We start from the raw sequence: 19981 nt of genomic DNA, 5'->3' as shown, positions 1-19981 counted from the left end.
GAGACCACTGCTTTCAGACAGAGAGCAAGGGTCCCACTCTGCAGCTTTTTGGGAGGGGACCGGCTTTATTACTCAGGCTGTGGCTGCTTTAGAATGAAAACCATCTGTAAGACTTTGAACACCTTTTGCTTTGATGCACCTGGAATGTATGTAGCTGATTGAACCTGAAAGTTCAGTTGGACTTTAAAGTACATGTACACTGAGTGATCTTTAGTTTGTTAAAGCTTTGTTTATTATAAACAGCTATCCTTTTTTTAAAATAAAATACTTGTTTTTTTCATCTTTTTCTGTCCTTTGTTGAATCCCAGTGATGCTAAATTCCTCTCTACATACTGTACACTGCATTGACTGTTTAGTCACTGGGGTCTTGTATTTAAACCTTACCAAATACAATGCCTGCATGGAGTTTGTATATTCTCACAATTTCTGCTAGGCTCTGGCCTCTAGGTTCCAACTACTACATACTGGTAAGTATAACCCATAACAATTTAAATATCTCTGTCTGGATCAGCTGGAGGAAATGACTGTCTCATTACATACTGGTCACACGTAGGAAGTAACATGTTTCTGATCACATTACTCAGGCATAAGTAGACAGTGACTATGGCAGGCGGTAGATGAGGATGGTGGAATTCTCCTACTGAATAATGCCTTCATTATTAGCTTTTATACTTGTCATCTGTCACACACACCTCTCCTTGGATTCAGCACAGTCTCCTCTCCAGCACGTTGCTAACGGTACTTCTGCGATTTACCTAGAGCGCCAAGGCTGCAGCCAATCAGGTCCTTTGCTGCATTTACTAACACTGTTGTAACTAGCCCTGATGAAACTTTCCAAGCAGTAAATCACAGGGCAGATGTATTTACCTAAGTCCATTTAAGCACTGTCTAAAGCCCTGATGAAGAGAGAGTGTGTTTAGCCCCCAAAACGCGTTGGCTTTATTATGCTATGAATCAATTTTATACTTACCCGGGACTCTTGGATGTTTGTTTGGCACTCCCTTTGGAATGTATGGGTGTGGATTCTCAACTCTGGGTCCTCTCCCTTTTGCTCAGGGGAATCCCCATTTGCTGCTGAACTGAAACCAATGTGCCCAGTGTCAATTTCAGTGACCCTTAGAAAATTTGAATCCAGCGCCAACTCTGCCCTTCTGTTTTTGCAACCATTTAGAAAGCAGCTCTCCTGATTGGAGCTATGGCCAATCAAGAGACATCTCCCCTGACTGGTCATGGCGCTGGTGCTTCAGGTGAAACACATTGTGAAAGAGACCTGGATCCTAGGAGAGGTGAGTGTGACATTGGGCTCCATTCACAAAGTGGTATCTTACTGCACCCTAGTATGCGGTAAGATAAAGCGCAAGGTTTTGAAAAATGTTTTTTGGCATTTACTAAAACAATGCTACTAAAATGCTGCATAAGTTATTTGATGAAGTCATGCGGTATTTTAGTAGTGAACACATGCGGTAATTTAATGCCTGGCGTCCTTAACAACCACTAAACAACATGGTTGTTAAAGCAGAGCTCCAGTCACCATAATCATTTTTTTCAAGAAGCACCCTCATGATCATGCCCTTAACATGGAGGGGTGCTTTGGTGCTCCCCCACAAAGCACCTTGTCCCCATGTTGATGGGGACAAGGGCCTCTTCCCCACAACCCTGGTGGGTGGTTGTGGGGGTCTGCAGGCGGGGAGCTTATCGGAATCTGGAAGCCCTATTTACCAAGGAGGCAGGGGGTTAGCCTGTCAGTGCTCAGACCATTCGCCACACACTGCATCAAATTTGTTTGCATGGCTGTCATCCCAGAAGGAAGCCTCTTCTAAAGATGATGCAAAAGAAAGCCTGGTTTGCTGAAGACAAGTAAACTAAGGACATGGATTACTGGAACCATGTCCTGTGGTCTGATGAGACCAAGACAAACTTATTTGGTTCAGATGGTGTCAAGTGTGTGTGGCGGCAATCAGGTGAGGAGTACAAAGGCAAGTGTGTCTTGCCTACAGTCAAGCATGGTGGTCGGAGTGTCATGGTCTGGGGCTGCATGAATGCCAACAGGTACTGTGACATACTGAAGCAGAGCATGATCCCCTCCCTTCGGAGACTGCGTCGCTGGGTAGTATTCCAACATAACGACCCCAAACATTCCTCCAAGATGACCACTGCCTTGCTAAAGAAGCTGAGGGTAAAGGTGATGGACTGGCCAAGCATGTCTCCAGACCTAAACTCTATTGAGCATCTGTGGGGCATCCTCAAATGGAAGGTGGAGGAGCGCAAGGTCTCTAACATCCACCAGCTCCATGAAGTCATCATGGAGGAGTGGAAGAGGAATAGGACAGTGGCAACCTGTGAAGCTCTGGTGAACTCCATGCCCAAGGGGGTTAAGGCAGTGCTGGAAAATAATGGTGGCCACACAAAATATAGACACTTTGGGCCCAATTTGGACATTTTCACTTGGGGGTGTACTCACTTTTGTTGCCAGAGGTTTGACATTAATGGCTGTGTGTTGAGTTATTTTGAGGGGACAGCAAATTTACACTGTTATACAAGCTGTACATTCACTACTTTACATTGTAGCAAAGTGCCATTTCTTCAGTGTTGTCACATGAAAAGATATCATAAAATATTTTACAAAGATGTGAGGGGTGTACTCACTTTTGTGAGATACTGTGTGTATATATATATATATATATATATATATATATATATATATATATATATATATATATAATATATATTTACAGTGTGTATATATATATATATATATATATATATATATATATATACATACATACATACATACACACACGGTGCCTTGAAAAAGTATCCACAGCCCTTGAAATTTTCCACATTTTGTCATGTTACAACCAAAAACTTTAATTTTATTTTTTGGGGATTTTATATGCTAGACCTACACAAAGTGGCACATAATTGTGAAGTGGAAGGAACATGATAAATGGTTTTCAAAAATGTTTACAAATAAATATCTGAAAAGTGTGGGTGCATTTGTATTCAGCCCCCCTGAGTCTATACTTTGTAGAACCACCTTTCACTGTGTCACGGGCATGGCCAGAGCGGAGGCTGTTGGAGAGGACTGTGTGCAAGCCTGTTGCCCACCGATTATGGGCCCTAGCATTTGAGGTGAATGAGAAATCCAGTCTGAACTGTATTAATCGGACTCAGTCATGTATATATTGTATGGGGACTCCTTACTGTATATTTGTGTCCCTGAAGAGGGAGGGGGGATTCCTCCAGCAGCCCCCTGCTGATAAGACTGATTCATTCTGCTGGGACACATCCTGTGAGGAGATGCTGGTGTTATCAACATGTGTTTATGTTAATTGAGAGAGCTGATCACATTAGCCACCAGCCCTGGCTAATAGACGAATGGTCTAGGCTGAGGAGGGGGGAGATTGTTGTTTGTATTGTTAATTGTATTAATGTGTGAAGCCCGGTGCCCACAAGACTGTCATCTGGTCTGGGTACATTTTGTAGTAAATTAGGTCATGTTAATTAGGTTAGCTTTGAGTCATCCCTGCTGTATAAAGGTCTGTGAGATCTCAAAATAAAAGTAGTTCTGATGTACTCCAAGACTGGTGTTGTCTAGTTCTTGGGGTTCCTATAGCCAGATCCACTGGACTCGTGTTCCAGAACTTAGGAAGCGGTATATGACGGAAGCACTCAAGCGGAGTGTGGGGCGTTCCGTGACATTGGTGGCAAGCAGCGGGAAAGCTTCCTGAAGTCTGGGACATCCAAACTTCCATCTGGATCCAAGGTCCAGATAGCAGAAGAGGAGAGGTACAGATACCAGCCGCCATGGATGAGGAATTCAGAAGGAGGTTGCGAGAGATGCAGATACAGCACAGAGGACCAGTATCGGAGCAGGTCCTGCTGGGATGGTGTGATTCTATTCGCTGCAAACTCTGGAAGGAAGCGCTAGCCCGTGAGCAGCGACACCAGGGAAAAGTTCTCCCCTCCATCGAGGAAAGGTACTGGTCGCAGTACGGACTGCGGGTGCGGTTTTTGGGAGAAAAACCACACAAGAAGCAGACAGCTGAATTAAGCAGGCTGGTCTGGGCAGAGATGAAGCTGGATGAGAGCTACAGAGCCCTCCGGTGGCATGTATCTCAAGCATGTCCCTGGATAGCGGATGACAGCCCAACGGAAGGCTTAAGCTACGGCGGCTTGGGACTGTTGTTTGTGAAGCTGACAGGGGACACTAACTTTGGGAGTGATTTGGAGCGGCGGGTGGACGAAATCATGGATTTCAGAGAAGGGCTACTGAACATTTCGGAAGTGCACTGGGCACAGAAAGATTTGGAGTTTCTGGCCGTTCAGGAATGGGAGCTAGAGATCGCCTACAGACGGCTGCTAGACATTGCTCAGTGCCAGGGCTGGGCTCCCTTTGCCTGGGACTATCAGGAAATACCAGCTGACAACCCTGAAATTCTGGTTGAAGAGTCGGCAATGTGGCAGAGCGATAGTGTGCTTTGCCAACCTGCCCCCACAGCTATGGAGGCGGAGGTCTTATGGCGGATGCAGCAAGTGCTGACTGACCTTGATGATCCTGTTTCTGCATGGGATGATCTTGGATGGAGGAATGTGCCTGTCCAGCAGCATGCCAGAGAATCTGCAGTGGAAAATCTGGAGATTGCCATCCCCAAAACTGAAGTGCTGACAACAGGGCAGAGCTCTGCTAACCTCTGCCCAGCACTGATGGCATCTTCTGAGTTCCACGGACAGGAGATGGTGAACCTCTATCCACAGACACCAGTTATAGAGGTAGAGGATTTAATAGACTTTTCTGCTGAGGAAGAACAACCTGATGAGCCTCCAGCAGAAGAGCTGCTATCAGGGCCAAAGTTCACTGTGTTCTGCCCAGCACCAACAGTGGCTTCAGCCTTCCTGAGAGAAGAGGTAGTCAGCCTTTCTCCCACAACAATGACAGGGACATGTGATTTTCTGCCAGCAGCATCTATGGAGTTAAAACAAACTTCTCCAACTGAAGATCTGGTAACTGAACAGAGGGTCCAAGACCTCTGTCCCACACTTTTACCAATTCCAGAGACTGGGGATTTAATAGACGTTTCTGTAGAGGAGGAACCACCTGGCAAACCCCCAGCAGAAGTGCTGGCAACCGGACAGAGGGTCCAAGACCTCTGCCCCACACCTGCAGCAATTGTGGAGGCCCAAGGTGAGGAGGTTGCAGTCTATCGCGAGCTGCAGATCAGGATCCAAGGAGAGAATGCAGTCATCACCTCACAACTGCAGCTTGATCTGGTGTCGGTTGATGGGGCTTCAGTCCCCACCTGTATACCCCAGGGATGCTGGGCAGTCGGCCCAGATCCCCAACAGCAGGATGGAGTAAGCCCAGTCCCCCTGTCTTCTCTCCAGCGGCAGAAAGGATTCCAGGGAGAAGGGCCAGTCCGGGCCTCTCCCCAGCGGCAGATATGTTCTCTGAGAGAGGCAGAGGATGGCTGGGTGAGTAATGCACTGTTTGGGATGATTTGTTTGGGGTACTGTGTGGGTACAGGCAGTAGAGGACTGGAGCTGTGGACTAACTTCGGAGTCAACCCGTCTGGGGTCTCCTCCTGTGTTAGTCTCCTGCCGAAAGGGGAGAAATGTCACGGGCATGGCCAGAGCGGAGGCTGTTGGAGAGGACTGTGTGCAAGCCTGTTGCCCACCGATTATGGGCCCTAGCATTTGAGGTGAATGAGAAATCCAGTCTGAACTGTATTAATCGGACTCAGTCATGTATATATTGTATGGGGACTCCTTACTGTATATTTGTGTCCCTGAAGAGGGAGGGGGGATTCCTCCAGCAGCCCCCTGCTGATAAGACTGATTCATTCTGCTGGGACACATCCTGTGAGGAGATGCTGGTGTTATCAACATGTGTTTATGTTAATTGAGAGAGCTGATCACATTAGCCACCAGCCCTGGCTAATAGACGAATGGTCTAGGCTGAGGAGGGGGGAGATTGTTGTTTGTATTGTTAATTGTATTAATGTGTGAAGCCCGGTGCCCACAAGACTGTCATCTGGTCTGGGTACATTTTGTAGTAAATTAGGTCATGTTAATTAGGTTAGCTTTGAGTCATCCCTGCTGTATAAAGGTCTGTGAGATCTCAAAATAAAAGTAGTTCTGATGTACTCCAAGACTGGTGTTGTCTAGTTCTTGGGGTTCCTATAGCCAGATCCATTGGACTCGTGTTCCAGAACTTAGGAAGCGGTATATGACGGAAGCACTCAAGCGGAGTGTGGGGCGTTCCGTGACACACTGCAATTAAAGCTGCAAGTCTTTTTGGGTATGTTCCTACCAGCTTTGCCCATCTAGAGGGTGAAATTTTTGCCCATTTTTCTTTGCAAAATAGCTCAAGCTTCTGTCAGGTTGGATGGAGAGCATCTGTGAACAGCAATTTTCAAGTCTTGCCACAGATTCTCATTTGGATTGAGGTCTGGACTTTGGGCCATTCTAACACATGAATATGCTTTGATTCAAATCATTCCATTGTAGCTTTGGCTGTATGTCATCCCCAGTCTCAAGTCTTTAGCAGACTCTAACAGGTTTCTTCTAAGATTGCTCTGTATTTGGCTGCATCCGTCTTCCCATCAACTCTGACCAGCTTCCATGTCCCTGCTGAGGAAAAACCTTCTCAAGAGCATGATGCAGCAATCACCATGTTTCACAGTGGGGATGGTGTGTTCAGGGTGATGTGCAGTGTTAGTTTTTTGCCACACATAATGTTTTGCTTTTAGACAAAAAAGTTAAATTTTGGTCTCATCTGACCAGAGGACCTTCTTCCACATGTTTGCTGTGTCCTCCACATGGCTTCTCGCAAACTGCAAACATGACTTCTTATGGCTTTCTTTCAACAATGGCTTTCTTCTTGCCACTCTTCCATAAAGGTCAGATTTGTGGAGTGCACGACTAATGGTTGTCCTGTGGACAGATTCTCCCATCTGAGCTGTGGATCTCTGCAGCTCCTCCAGAGTTACCATGGACCTCTTGGCTGCTTCTCTGATTAATGCTCTTCTTGCCCGGCCTGTCAGTTTAGGTGGACGGTCATGTCTTGGTAGGTTTGCAGTTGTGCCATACTCTTTCCATTTTCATATCATGGATTGAACAGTGCTCTGTGAGATGTTCAAAGCTTGATATTTTTTTTTATAACCTAACCCTGCTTTAAACTTCTCCACAATGTTATCCCTGACCTGTCTGGTGTGTTCCTTGGCCTTCATGATGCTGTTTGTTCACTAAGGTTCTCTAACAAATCTCTGATGGCTTCACATAACATCTGTATTTATATTGAGAATAAATTACACAGAGGTGGACTCTATTTACTAATTAGGTGACTTCTGAAGGCAATTGGTTCCATTAGAGTTTAGTTAGGGGTATCAGAGTAAAGGGGGCTAAATACAAATGCATGCCACACTTTTCATATCTTTATTTGTAAAAAAAAGCTTGAAAACCATTTATCATTTTCCTTCCACTTCACAATTATGTGCCACTTTGTGTTGGTCTATTACATAAAATCCCAATAAAATACAATTAAGTTTTTGGCTGTAACATGACAAAATGTGTAAAACTTCAAGGGGAATGAATACTTTTTCGAGGCACTATATGTGTGCATGTGTAGGGCAGAGGTTGGTTTCAGTCAGTAGAGCAGTGAACTTTGTCAGTAGGTCAGGGGTCGGTGTCAGTATCAGTATAGCAGTGGACAGTGTCCAGTAGTTTATTATTTTAAATTTAAATTTTACTTTTTTACAATTTTATTTTTTACAATATTATTATTTTTAATTTTTTTACAATGTTTTAGGAGCCAACTCTCTCCAATGATCCCTCACAGCAGCTGGTGGGAGAGGAGGGGAAGTTGTAAGGGTAGGGGGGAGCAGAGGAGCATATATGGGGATAGGCAGCAGAAAGAAGAGGAACAGGAACAGGAGGGGCGGTGGGGACAGCATCTACTGGTACCAATCCCCTGTATTTTCCTCCTGTGGCAGCTGAATGTTCTGCCGAGAAAGTTCCCCTCAGCGGATAGTAGGAGCCGGCGGAAATAGCCGAAGCGGAATAGTTGGAAATCAGCTGTACACGGCGCCTGTAAGAGGGCCCCTCGCGGGCTCGCTTCACTTGCCACGCTTCGGGCACGGCCTCGCTTCACTCGGCACTTTTTTATTCCCCCTCTAGGTCCATTTGGATGGTGGGGCTTGAACCTGGACCCAGGGCGCAGGCGCCGTGTACAGCTGATTGAAGATTTTCTGCTTCGGCTATCTTCGGCGGCTCCTAGTAGTTCGTACTGTGCAAGCGATGCGCCTGCGCAGTACGGGGGGGTCCTTATCCGCCGAGGGAACTTTCTCGGCAAGACATCGGCGGGAGAGAGGAGCAGGAGCCTACGTTTAGCTGCTGCAGGAGGAAAATAGAGATCGATCCCTGGATTAGGGTGTGCCTAGGCATCTCCAGCACACCCTGTGCACACGCCTATGATTCATCCTGCTGACCATTGTTACCGAGACAGAAAGAGATGGGAAATCCAAAATGTTACACTTGTTACCAGAACAAAAGGTGAGGGTAAATCTTCTTTATGTTCTGGTAACAACTGTCTAATTGAAGAATTCCCCTCACTTTGTATAGATTTACTCTCACTTCCTGTTGTGTCTCCTGAGCAAGAAGTGAAGGAAAATCTGTCCAATGGGACACAGACAGCAAAACATAATCTGATAGAGGTTTTAACCATCCCCTACTATCCAAAACTAAAAAACACTTTTGGCTTTAGCTATCATTTAATTTGTAGATTTACAAAATTGGGTTAAAGAGTAACTCCACTTTTGTGGTGATCTGTGTACATTGCAAGGATTTTAAAGCGGAGGTCCACACAAAAATGGAACTTCCACTTTTCTGACCCCCCCCCCCCCCCCCCGGTGTCATATTTCAGAGGGGAGGGAGGTGCAGATAACTGTATAATACAGGTATTTGCACCCACTTCCTGGCATAGACCCCCGCGGGGGGTTCTACGCCACTCCCCCCCCCCCCGCTGTCTGCTGGGAGACACACAGGTCCCAGAGACAGCAGGGACCATTCGGATTGCTCAGTGTGACTCATGCATGCGCAGTAGGGAACCAGGAAGCAAAGCCGCAAGGCTTCACTTCCTGATTCCCTTACCGAAGATGGCGGCGGCAGCATCTGAGGACCGAGGGACTGTTCAGCCTCGGGTGCCGACATCGCGGGCACCCTGGACAGGTAAGTGTCCTTATTTTAAAAGTCAGCAGCTGCAGTATTTGTAGCTGCTGACTTTAAAAAAAAAAAATTTGGTGGACCTCCGCTTTAACAAACTTTGTTGCAGATTCCTACACTTTGTTATTCTGAAGAAATAGCTGCATGTTTGTCTGTGTCCATGTACAAAGTGAATGTGAATGGGAGTGATTTCATAACCATCAATCAGCTGCTGCACTAACAGGGTTCTAATGAGGAAGTGGCAGGGTCTGCATCCCTTTAGATGTATTTTCCCTTTGGGAGTATCTCACCAAAAATGACATTTTTGTTGCAGGGGATGCATAAATCTGACTTGTATCTTAGTGCAGACTTCTGGGAAAATCAGTGAGCCAATCACACTAGCGGAAGCAGTGGTCTCCCTGCAGAGGTCTAATACGCCACCTGCAGACTAATGGCGCGTACACACGATCGCACATTCCGACAACAAAATCCATGTTTTTTTTCCGACGGATGCTGGCTCAAACTTGTCTTGGATACACACAGTCACACAAAGTTGGTCGGAAATTGCGAACGTCAAGAACGCGGTGACATACAACACGTATGACGAGCCAAGATAGCCAGTGCGGCTCTTCTGCTTGATTCCGAGCATGCGTGCAATTTTGTGTGTCGGACTTGTGTACACACGATCGGAATTTCCAACAACGGATTTTGTTTTCGGAAAATTTGAGATCCAGATCTCAAATTTTGTGTGACGGAAATTCCGATGGAAAATGTCCGATGGAGCCTACACACAGTCAGAATTTCTGACAAAAAGCTCCCATCGAACATTTTCCATCGGAAAATCCGACTGTGTGTACGAGGCATTAGACTCTGCAATCAGAAAAGCTCACGCTGCCCACTAATTGGAGAGCTCTGGCTCTGACTCGCAGGGGGTGGGGGGGTCGAACCACTGCAAAATAAATCACTGCTTCCCCATAGAGAATAAAGGTCCCACTCTGAAGCATGCTGGCAGATGACAGACTTTTCTTCTCAGGCTGTGGCTGCTTTTTAAAGAAAAGATGTAAGACGTTGAACATCTTTTTGATGGATCTGGAATGTATTCAGCAAATTTAAACTGATCATTCTGTCAGTGAATGATGATGTGCTACCACAATGCTGCCACTGCAGCCTGATTGCAGGTAATATGCATACAACTGTCTGTTGCCAAGTCCAGCTGCTCCACCACTAGCAGGGCACACAGGTAGCTGCAATCTACAATGACGAGTTTGCTGTTTTTACAGCTGGCACTCCGGTGTCCTGCAGGGTAACCTACGCTGTAATTTACATGGAGATATGATATATTTTCCATCTAAAAGCTAAGATTGTGTCATCTGCTGTCCCTTCTGTGCTGATGACATCACTGTTTCCAGTGCCATGGCCTTAGTCACCGCTGAGTTTTCCCCAAGCTGCTCCATCCTTCACAGTTTTGTCCTACCCTCTTAAGCTGTTAGAGCTGTGATATCAGATTGCAGAGACAATGATAGTGTGCAGGTCACATAGACCTTTGAAAGCAAGACATAGGCTCACCTGTTCCTGAATCATTTTCCTACAATGAATCATTTGTACGGCTATTCCTAAATTGTTACATAGTAAACCCTATCTGGGTGACATTTAGTTTGCAAAAGCATTGCATGTTACAGAATTGTTGCCAAGTGTCTCAGATCCTATTGGACAGTCCTGTGATTTTTGACACTGCCCCACAGGATCCAGGATACCGTCACAGAATGGTAAGGCTGAAACAGGCTGCACTCTGGCATCTGACAGTGACAGCATAGTTCTTATCCAACCAGTGGCGTAACTGGAACCTTCAAGGCCCAGGTGCAAGAAACCATGAAGGGCTCTCCCATCCCCATCCCAGGGCCCTTTCCATCAGTCCTGTGGCCCGTTCCTCTGGTCCTGGGTCCCTTCCATTTGAGCCTGGGGCCCTTCCCTCTGGCCCTTCCCTCCGACCTCAGGGCCCTTCCCTCTCAGCCTGGGGCCCTTCCCACTGACCCTAGAGCTTTTTAATCCTGTTGCAGGGCACTTTATTAGGGTCCCGCAGCAGGACCCTTATACATGTTCTGCAGCAGGACCCCTTCCTGCTGCAGAAGGGCCCCCACCCCCACAGTGGCGAAAAACCAAGGCCCTGTCGCAAATATGATCTATGCCACCCTGTTAGTTCCATCGCTGTGTCCAACCAAAATCAACAGAGCAGCGGTTAGGGAGAGGAGCATGTATTAGAGACATCAATGCAAAAATAGGACTTATCCATGCTCCCACTGACACCAACAATTAACTTATTTTTACTCACACTGACACCAATGATGGGGCTTGTTCTTACGCCCAATGACACCAATGATGGGACTTATTCTTGCTCCCACTTATTTTTGGAGAACTCAGATAGGGTTGAGGGAATTAGTTGGATACTTCAAAAACAAGAACTATGTACAACTTGAGGACTTAGGTATTCTTTAGAACAAGTTATGTTAAAGCATGTGCTTGTAGCAGCTAGAATTAGGGGAGGAGAAACGGCAGCAAACTGAACTTCCCATTGCGTGGCTGTGAGGAGGGGGGCGTGTCAGCACAAGTCTAATCATTCAAGGAGGAGAGCAGGCTGAGTTGCCAGGACAACCAGAAAACTGATCACGCTGTGCTCTCATGCCTAATGTGATCAGTTTTAATAGGAAAGCAGAGGGACTGGCAGAAACACCAGGGATTTCACGCAAAGGAAGCAATACAAAGAGAACAGGAGACTTTTTCATATAAGTACATGGTACAGCAGGCACATATCAGAAATATAAAATGTTAGGGATAACATATTCTTTAAAGCCAACAGTGGTAGTAACATAATACAACTAATGTCGCGTACACACGAGTGGACTGTCCGGCAGAAAAGGTCAGATTCCGTCCGACATTCCGTCGGACATTCCGATCGTGTGTGGGCTTCATCTGACCTTCATTTAACCTTTTCTGTCGAAAATTCCGACGGACTTAGAAATAGAACATGTTTCAAATCTTTCCCATGGACTCGAGTCCAATCAAAAAATCAGTTTGTCTGTATGCTAGTCCGACGGACAAAAAAGGACGCAAGGGCAGCTATTGGCTACTGGCTATGAACTTCCTTATTCTAGTCTGGTCGTACGTCATCACATTCAAAATGATCGGACTTTGGTGTGATCGTGTGTAGGCAAGTCCGTTTCGTTGAAACTCTGTCGCAACTCCGTCGAAAAGTCCTTCAGAGTTCAGGCGGACGAGAAGTCCGCTCGTGTGTACGCGGCATTAGCGTTTTACTATCCCCAGCAACCCTCCGGATGTAGTATACCTGGACCCAGCACAAGGAAAAAAAATGCCTTTTCATGGAGTTCCACTTTAACGTCTTTAAAATAGATCTATGTCAACGCGTGTCCCCAGGGCTCTTGCCATAAGCTCGAATATACTTCCACACTCCACATTATGACAGAATTACCTCCCAGTATACTCTTCTTTAGTGATTCTAGGTCCATGCTCCCCCTTCATCGCTCCATTAACGCTGCTGCCATCTTTTCCTGTTCTTCTTCTGGGTTAGAAGCCTTCTGTCTTCTTCACTAGCCAGCCATGGATGATGTAATTTCTACGCATGAGCGAGTTACTTCGTCTTGACACCTAGCTGTTATGGCACAGTGGTCAAAGTGCAATTGATAAAAAAAAAAAAAAAGATGAAATGATAGCAGAAAGCTAAATGTTTCTTATGGCAAAAGAGACTTTTCTACCATCTACCATAAAATCCTGCCTGATACCACTCCATTTATTGATGCTCAAATATAACACAATACTTTTCCCTCTTCTATGTACACCCAGGCCCTAAAGCACAGCAAAGCATAGGAGAAATTACGCAACACAACAAGTTGTACGCCGTAGACCAACACCCATTTTATTGGCTACAACCACCTTTTTTGGCCAAGCCCACATATTCAGTGTACCACATTTATCGTCTCAAAGCCACCAAGGTGATCCTACAAAAGATTTGTTATACACAGCCCCAATGTTTTTTTCACCATAAAACGCTTTTGTATTTTTTTCATTTTTTTTCTCTTCATCTGTGCTACTGATGTTCTGCAACCTTGTTCAACCACTTCCTATCTACATGAACTCCCTCCGGTGTTGGTCAACATCATTGCTCTGGAACAGCTTCCTAATGGTGACAATGGTGGGCCTTGCCTGTGCAATGTATTTCGGCACAGATACTTGTAGTCTGCACCAGGGGTGCACGTGACAGGGTGACAATTCAAGAGCTAGTTGTCACCTCATAAGAGGAGGGGCCTAAAAAAGACCTTTCATGGCCAAATTACTATGCATTAGTTTAATGAAAACTGACTGAAATCAACTTGAGGATTATAAAGTTTATGTGAAATTTAGAATAGAATTTAGCTCTACTTTAAAATTGATTTCCTGTTGCTAATGTAGACAGGTTTCCTACTGTGTTCATTTTAGCCAGACTAGTGTGGCTGCCCAGGTTAAGGGAGAAGGGGTTAATTCTGCTTTGCATTCCCTGCTCACTTATGCAGGCTTTTATGGGGTCCAGCTTCCTGTCCTGTGAAATACAAAAGGCAGAGGTTCGGGTGTGAAGAGAACGTGAGGGTAGGGGGCTAAGGACAAGAACCTTGCAGGACTTGCAAAGACTTGTACTTTGTCTACGGAGCACCGGCATTTGGGAATGCACCCAAGCCACAGACTTCTCCAGTCGTGTCACGCCAGCTTTGGACTTAACCCATAAGGACTTTACCTGTGCGGGTACCCTGGGGCAGCCATTGTTAGAGTTAGTTAGGGGAAGGAAGTTTTGCCATGTTATTTTTGCCATGCCGAACTTTCAGTGAAAGTTGTTTAACCACGCAAAGCCTGGTCTGAAGTTACTGAAGGGGGTACATGTAGGGTCCTGGCGCTCATGAAAGGGTCTGAGTCTACAACAGCACACAAATGGTTCTGGTAACATTACAATAGCAAGAAGTTAAGCTGCAACCAGTCTTGGCGTGGTGCCTGGTTGGGTCCCAGGTTCTCCGGTAGTGAGGGGTCCGGTGCCACGGCTCCCTCCCTAGTGGTACGTCCTTGTTGGCACATTAGCGTTACAGAGATTCATGGCCTGATCACTAGGTATGGAGGAGCAAGAGTTAAGTTGAACATGTATGAGGTCCACGTTATATGCTGGTCAGGACCCCATTCTATTACTGGAAGAGAGGTAACAGAGGTACGCTGACTGGTGGAGTGGGAAAAGGGCTCTGCATGTCCCTACTAATGCAACACAAACACCTGCTCAAATGTGCAGGAGACTGTCTTTTGGAGGAAGCCAGCATATAACTCTACACACAAGTACCTCATCTCTGAGTTGGGGGACTGCCCTAATGTTTGACTTTCACATAATCTTGGCCCTCATCTGGTCCCAACATTGACAAGCATGCCTTTGGGCAAGGTGTAACCCTGCGCTATAATAAATGACCCTGTTCATCGCCTGGCATAGCCCAGAAAAACCTAACCTGCGTTAGGCCTCCTATGTGACCCACACTTGGTGCCCAAGGAGTTAATGGGGAACATATGAAGGATTTGTCATCTGCCTTCTGTAACACACACCCTACACTTACACTAATACCCCTACATAACTTCTATCTACCATTAAGGAGCAGTTTACGAAAAATATGGCATGAAGGAACAACAGTCGTATTGCCTGGAAATCAGTCATGTTTTCCATTTCATACAACACAAGAACATTGGGATGGATCCGTTTTTATTTGGAATGATGCAATCTATTGAAGGAAAATGAAGCCTCTGATACATAAGTCTGATCTCTGGAAGATTTGATGAAGTTGGAGGTGTTTTCAGAGCTCTCTAAATCAGGTGGGGATGTGTGGGATTATGGTGGCTGACAGTGAAATTCCCAGTAACCTGTGACTCACTCATCTCTGCAGAGGAAGAGCGCTCAGGGATCGCTGAGACAAGCCATGCAGCCGACTGTGCCTGACTATTTATAAATTCTGCTCGATCTGAAATCCCAGTGTGCAAAAGTAATGTAATGCCAGACTGTCAATCAATGTGCAAGGCTTTGCTGGAGAAGTAAACATTGAGCGGCTAAGGTCTAAAATAAGGCCTCTGCTAGTCGGGTTCCATCCATACACCCTATATCTGCCACACTGTATAACCACACCACTGCAAAAAATTCCATTGTGTTCTTATGTCATTTTGGATGAGATTTTTCTGGACAATGTGTTATTGTTCTGTAACCCCCAAGTGTCTGTGTATCGGATTTTTTGGCCGCCAGAGTGTCAATGCGTCACTGCTCTGTATATCCCAGGTGTCAGTGTGACATTTTTTTAGACACCCAAATTGTAGTATTTCATTGTTCTGTGACCTCCAACTGTCAGTGTGTTATTGTTCTTGGACCCCAAGTGTCAGTGCATTAGTGTTCTTGAAACCCCAAAGTGTCAGTGTGTCATTGTCCTGTAACCCCCAGGTGTCAGTGTGTCATTGTTCTGTGACCTCCTTGTGTCAGTGTGTTAGGCTTTGTTCACATGGGCGGTACTACAGTGGAGGGGAGGCACTGAACAATGACACACTAATACCTAAGGTCCTAGAGCAACATCACATTAACATTTGGGTAACCAGAACAATGACAACCTGGCACATGGGGGTCCCAGAACAATGACACACTGACATTTGGAGGTTCCAAAACTATGCCACTCTGGGTGTCCAGAACATCGACGCACTGACGCTTTGGTTTCCTAGAAAAATAAAGCCCCATTCACATAGTCTTTAGTTCTCTAACCCCCAAGTGTCAGTATGTCATTGTTCTGGGAAACCAAAGTGTCAGTGTGTCAATGTCCTGTAACCCCCAAGTATCAGTGTGTCATTATTCTGGACATCCACAGTATCGGGCACTTTGTACCCGATACCCATTCACATGGGGGGAGGCCCTCTTTTTAAAGGTGGCTTCCAGATTCCGATTTAGCCCTCTGCCCGCAGACCCTGATAACCACAGGCCAGGGTTGTCGGGAAGAGGCTCTTGTCCCTATCAACATGGGGACAAGGTGCTTTGGGGTGGGGGGATCTAAACCATTACATTGTAGCTCTGGCTGTATGTTTATGGTCTTGGCCTGCTGGAAGGTGAGCCTCCGCCCCAGTCTCAAGACTTTTGCAGACTCTAAAGCCACGTACACACGGGCGGACTTTTCGACCGGACTGGTCCGACGGACTTTCCGACAGGCTTTCAACAGACTTTTGACGGACTTCCGACGGACTTTTTAACGAACGGACTTGCCTACACACGATCACACCAAAGTCCGACGGATTCGTACGTGATGACATACATCGGACAAAAATAAGGAAGTTGATAGCCAGTAGCCAATAGCTGCCCTAGCGTCAGTTTTTGTCTGTCGGACTAGCATACAGACAAGCGGATTTCTGGGTCCGGCGGAGTTAAAGATTTGAAGCATGTTCCAAATCTAAAGACCGTCAGATTTTCGACTGGAAAAGTCTGCTGAAGGTCCGATGAAGCCCACACACGATCGGATTGCCCGCCGGGCTCAGTCCGTCGGGCCAGTCCGGTCGAAAAGTCTGACCGTGTGTACCCTGCATAACAGGTTTTCTTCTAAGATTGCCCTGTCTTTGGCTCCATCTATCTTCCCATCAACTCTGACCAGCTTCCCTGTCCCTGCTACAGAAAAGCATCCCCACAACATCACCCCTGTGAAACATCACCATGATGGTGTGTTCAGGGCAATGGCGTCCCTAGGAGGGGGCCAGAGGGGGCCCTGACCCCCCCAACATTATGCTGTGCCCCACCATGTGCCCCACCATGTGCCCCACCATGTGCCCCACCATGTGCCCCCCCAATAAAAAAAAAATATATATATATTTTTTTTTTTACAAAAAATCAATGTCTAAGAGGGAGAGAGTTCCCAGTCAGCTCCTGCGGGTGATTCCTCCCCCCTCCCTCTGCTTGCTGACACTGCATAATGTGAGCGCTCACACAACCACTGCCGCCCGATCTGCTCCTTCCCCTGCATCCTCATTGGCAGGGAGAAGACTAATTTCTCCCATCCTTAGGACAGGAGAACCAGCCTGTAAATTCCAAGAGATGCCAGACCAGCGCTGTCAATAGCAGGGGCAAGACACCAAGAGGAGGCTGGGAAACCCCACAGTGGCAGAACACCAGGGCCCGGAGGCAAGACAACCTTTGCAACCCTGATAGTTCTCCCACTGCTTTGGATCCTTATATTTTCTTGGTATGCTGGTGACATATATCTCTTGTTTTCTGCCACCCTGGGGGACCCCAATACAGTAGGAAGGGAGCTCACTGCAGAACATGTGAAAGGGCCGTTGTGGGGTCGTAGTAAAGGGCCCCAGTATATATTTATATATCTATATCTATATATATTTATAGTTGCCCCCCTAGTTTTGTCCCTGTCCCCCCATGTGACCCCCCTAAATATGAAAGCTGGAGACGCTACTGGTTCAGGGTGATGTGCAGTGTTAGCTTTTGGCCACACATAGCATTTTGCTTTTAGACAAAAAAGTAAACTTTTGGTCTTAACTGAACACAGCACCTTCTTCCACATGTTTGCTGTGTTCCCCACATGGCTTCTCGCAAATTGCAAACAGGACTTCTTATGGCTTTCTTTCAACAATGGCTTTCTTCTTGCCACTCTTCCATAAAAGCCAGATTTGTGGAGTGCACGACTAATGCCGGGTGATCACAAGTCACAACGGAGCGCTCAGAGAGCAGTCCAGCTGGAGAGAGCATCGTGTCAACATCTGGAGAAGAGAAGAGGGAAGAAGACAAGAAGCCCAGAAGTCCGGACCTCCGCTGGCAAAAGAGCGGCATGAAGACAGAGGAGGAGCCGGCAGAAGAACTGGAACACCGGGAGAAGAGGCCAGAGAGAGAGGAGAAGAACCAACCGGACGCCGGGAGAAGAGGAACCGGAGGGACCCCCGAAGCCAGAAGAAGACCCCCGAAGCCGGAGGAAGACCCCCGAAGCCGGAGGAAGACCCCCCGGGAGCTGTTTAATAAATTATTTTAAAAACCTGTGTAGTGTGTTTTATTATTGACACTTTTTCCCTAGGTGAATGGGTAGGGGTACCATGTACCCTATACTCATTCACATAGGGTGGGGGGCCGGGATCTGGGGGCCCTCTTATTATAGGGGGTTCCCGGATTCCGATAAGCCCCTCACCCGCAGACCCCGACAACCAACGGCCAGGGTTGTCGGGAAGAGGCCCTTTTCCTCATCAACATGGGGACAAGGTGCTTTGGGGTGGGGGGGGCCCCGCAGGGCGCCCCCTCCCCCAAAGCATCCACCCCCCATGTTGAGGGCATGCGGCCTGGTACGGTTCAGGAGGGGGGGCGCTCGCCCGTCCCCACCCCCTTTCCTGACAAGGCCGGGCTGTGTGCTCGAGTCGGGGTCTGGTATGGATTATAGGGGGACCCCACGCCGTTTTTTCGGCGTAGGGGCTTCCCTTCAAAATCCATACCAGACCTAAGGACCTGGTATGCCCCGCGCCCGCTGCAATAGGAAAATTTGTTTTTCCTATTGCAGCGAGCACGAAATGCAATACCCTGCCCTTGCATCGTTGGACCAGCATACAGACGAGCGAGCTTTCTGTCGGACCAGCACACAGACGAGCGGACTTTCCGTCAGAAACTGAGTCAGACGGAAAGATTTAAAACGTGTTTCAAATCTAGGTCCGGCGGACTTTTGGGAAAAAGTCAGCCGGAAAAGTCCACCGGAGCCTACACAAGGTCGGATTGTCCGGCAGACTCTGGTCCGCCGGACCAAGTATGCCAGAAAGTCCGCTCGTGTGTACGCGGCATAATAGTTGTCCTGTGGACAGATTCTCCCACCTGAGCTGTGGATCTTTTAACTTCTCCAGAGTTACCATGGACCTCTTGGCTGCTTCTCTGATTAATGCTCTCCTTGCCCGGCCTGTCAGTTTAGGTGGACGGCCATGTCTTGGTTTGCAATTGTCCCATACTCTTTCCATTTTCAGATGATGGATTGAACAGTGCTCCGTGAGATGTTCAAAGCTTGGGATATTTTTGTATAACCTAACCCTGCTTTAAACTTCTCCACATCTTTATCCCTGACCTGTCTGGTGTGTTCCTTGGCCTTCATGATGCTGTTTGTTCACTAAGGTTCTCTAACAAACCTCTGAGGGCTCCACAGAATAGCTGTATTTATACTGAGATTAAATTACACACAGGTGTACTCTATTTACTAATTAGGTGACTTCTGAAGGCAATTGGTTCCACTAGATTTTAGTTAGAGGTATCTGAGTAAAGGGGGCTGAAGACAAATGCACGCCACACTTTTCATATCTTTATTTGTAAAAAAAATGTTTAAAACCATTTATCATTTTCTTTCCACTTCTCAATAATGTGCCACTTTGTTTTGGTCTATCCCATAAAAACACAATAAAATACATTTACGTTTTTGGTTGTAACATGACAAAATGTGGAAAATTTCAAGGGGTATGAATACTTTTTCAAGGCACTGTGTATAATGTATATACAGTTGTATGCAAAAGTTTACGAACCCCTGACAGTTTTCATGATTGTCATTTCTAAATATTTGGGTGTTTGGATCAGCAATTTCATTTTGATCTATCAAATAACTGAAGAAGGACACAGCAATACTTCAGTAGTGAAATGAGATTTATTGGATTAACAGAAAATGCACAATATGCATCAAAACGAAATTAGACAGGTGCATAAATTTTTGGGCAACCCAACAGAAAAATCACA

This window comes from Aquarana catesbeiana, linkage group LG08 (assembly GCF_042186555.1).
Source record: "Aquarana catesbeiana isolate 2022-GZ linkage group LG08, ASM4218655v1, whole genome shotgun sequence".
Lineage (NCBI taxonomy): Eukaryota > Metazoa > Chordata > Amphibia > Anura > Ranidae > Aquarana > Aquarana catesbeiana.
Note: the sequence above shows the minus strand (reverse complement) of the source record.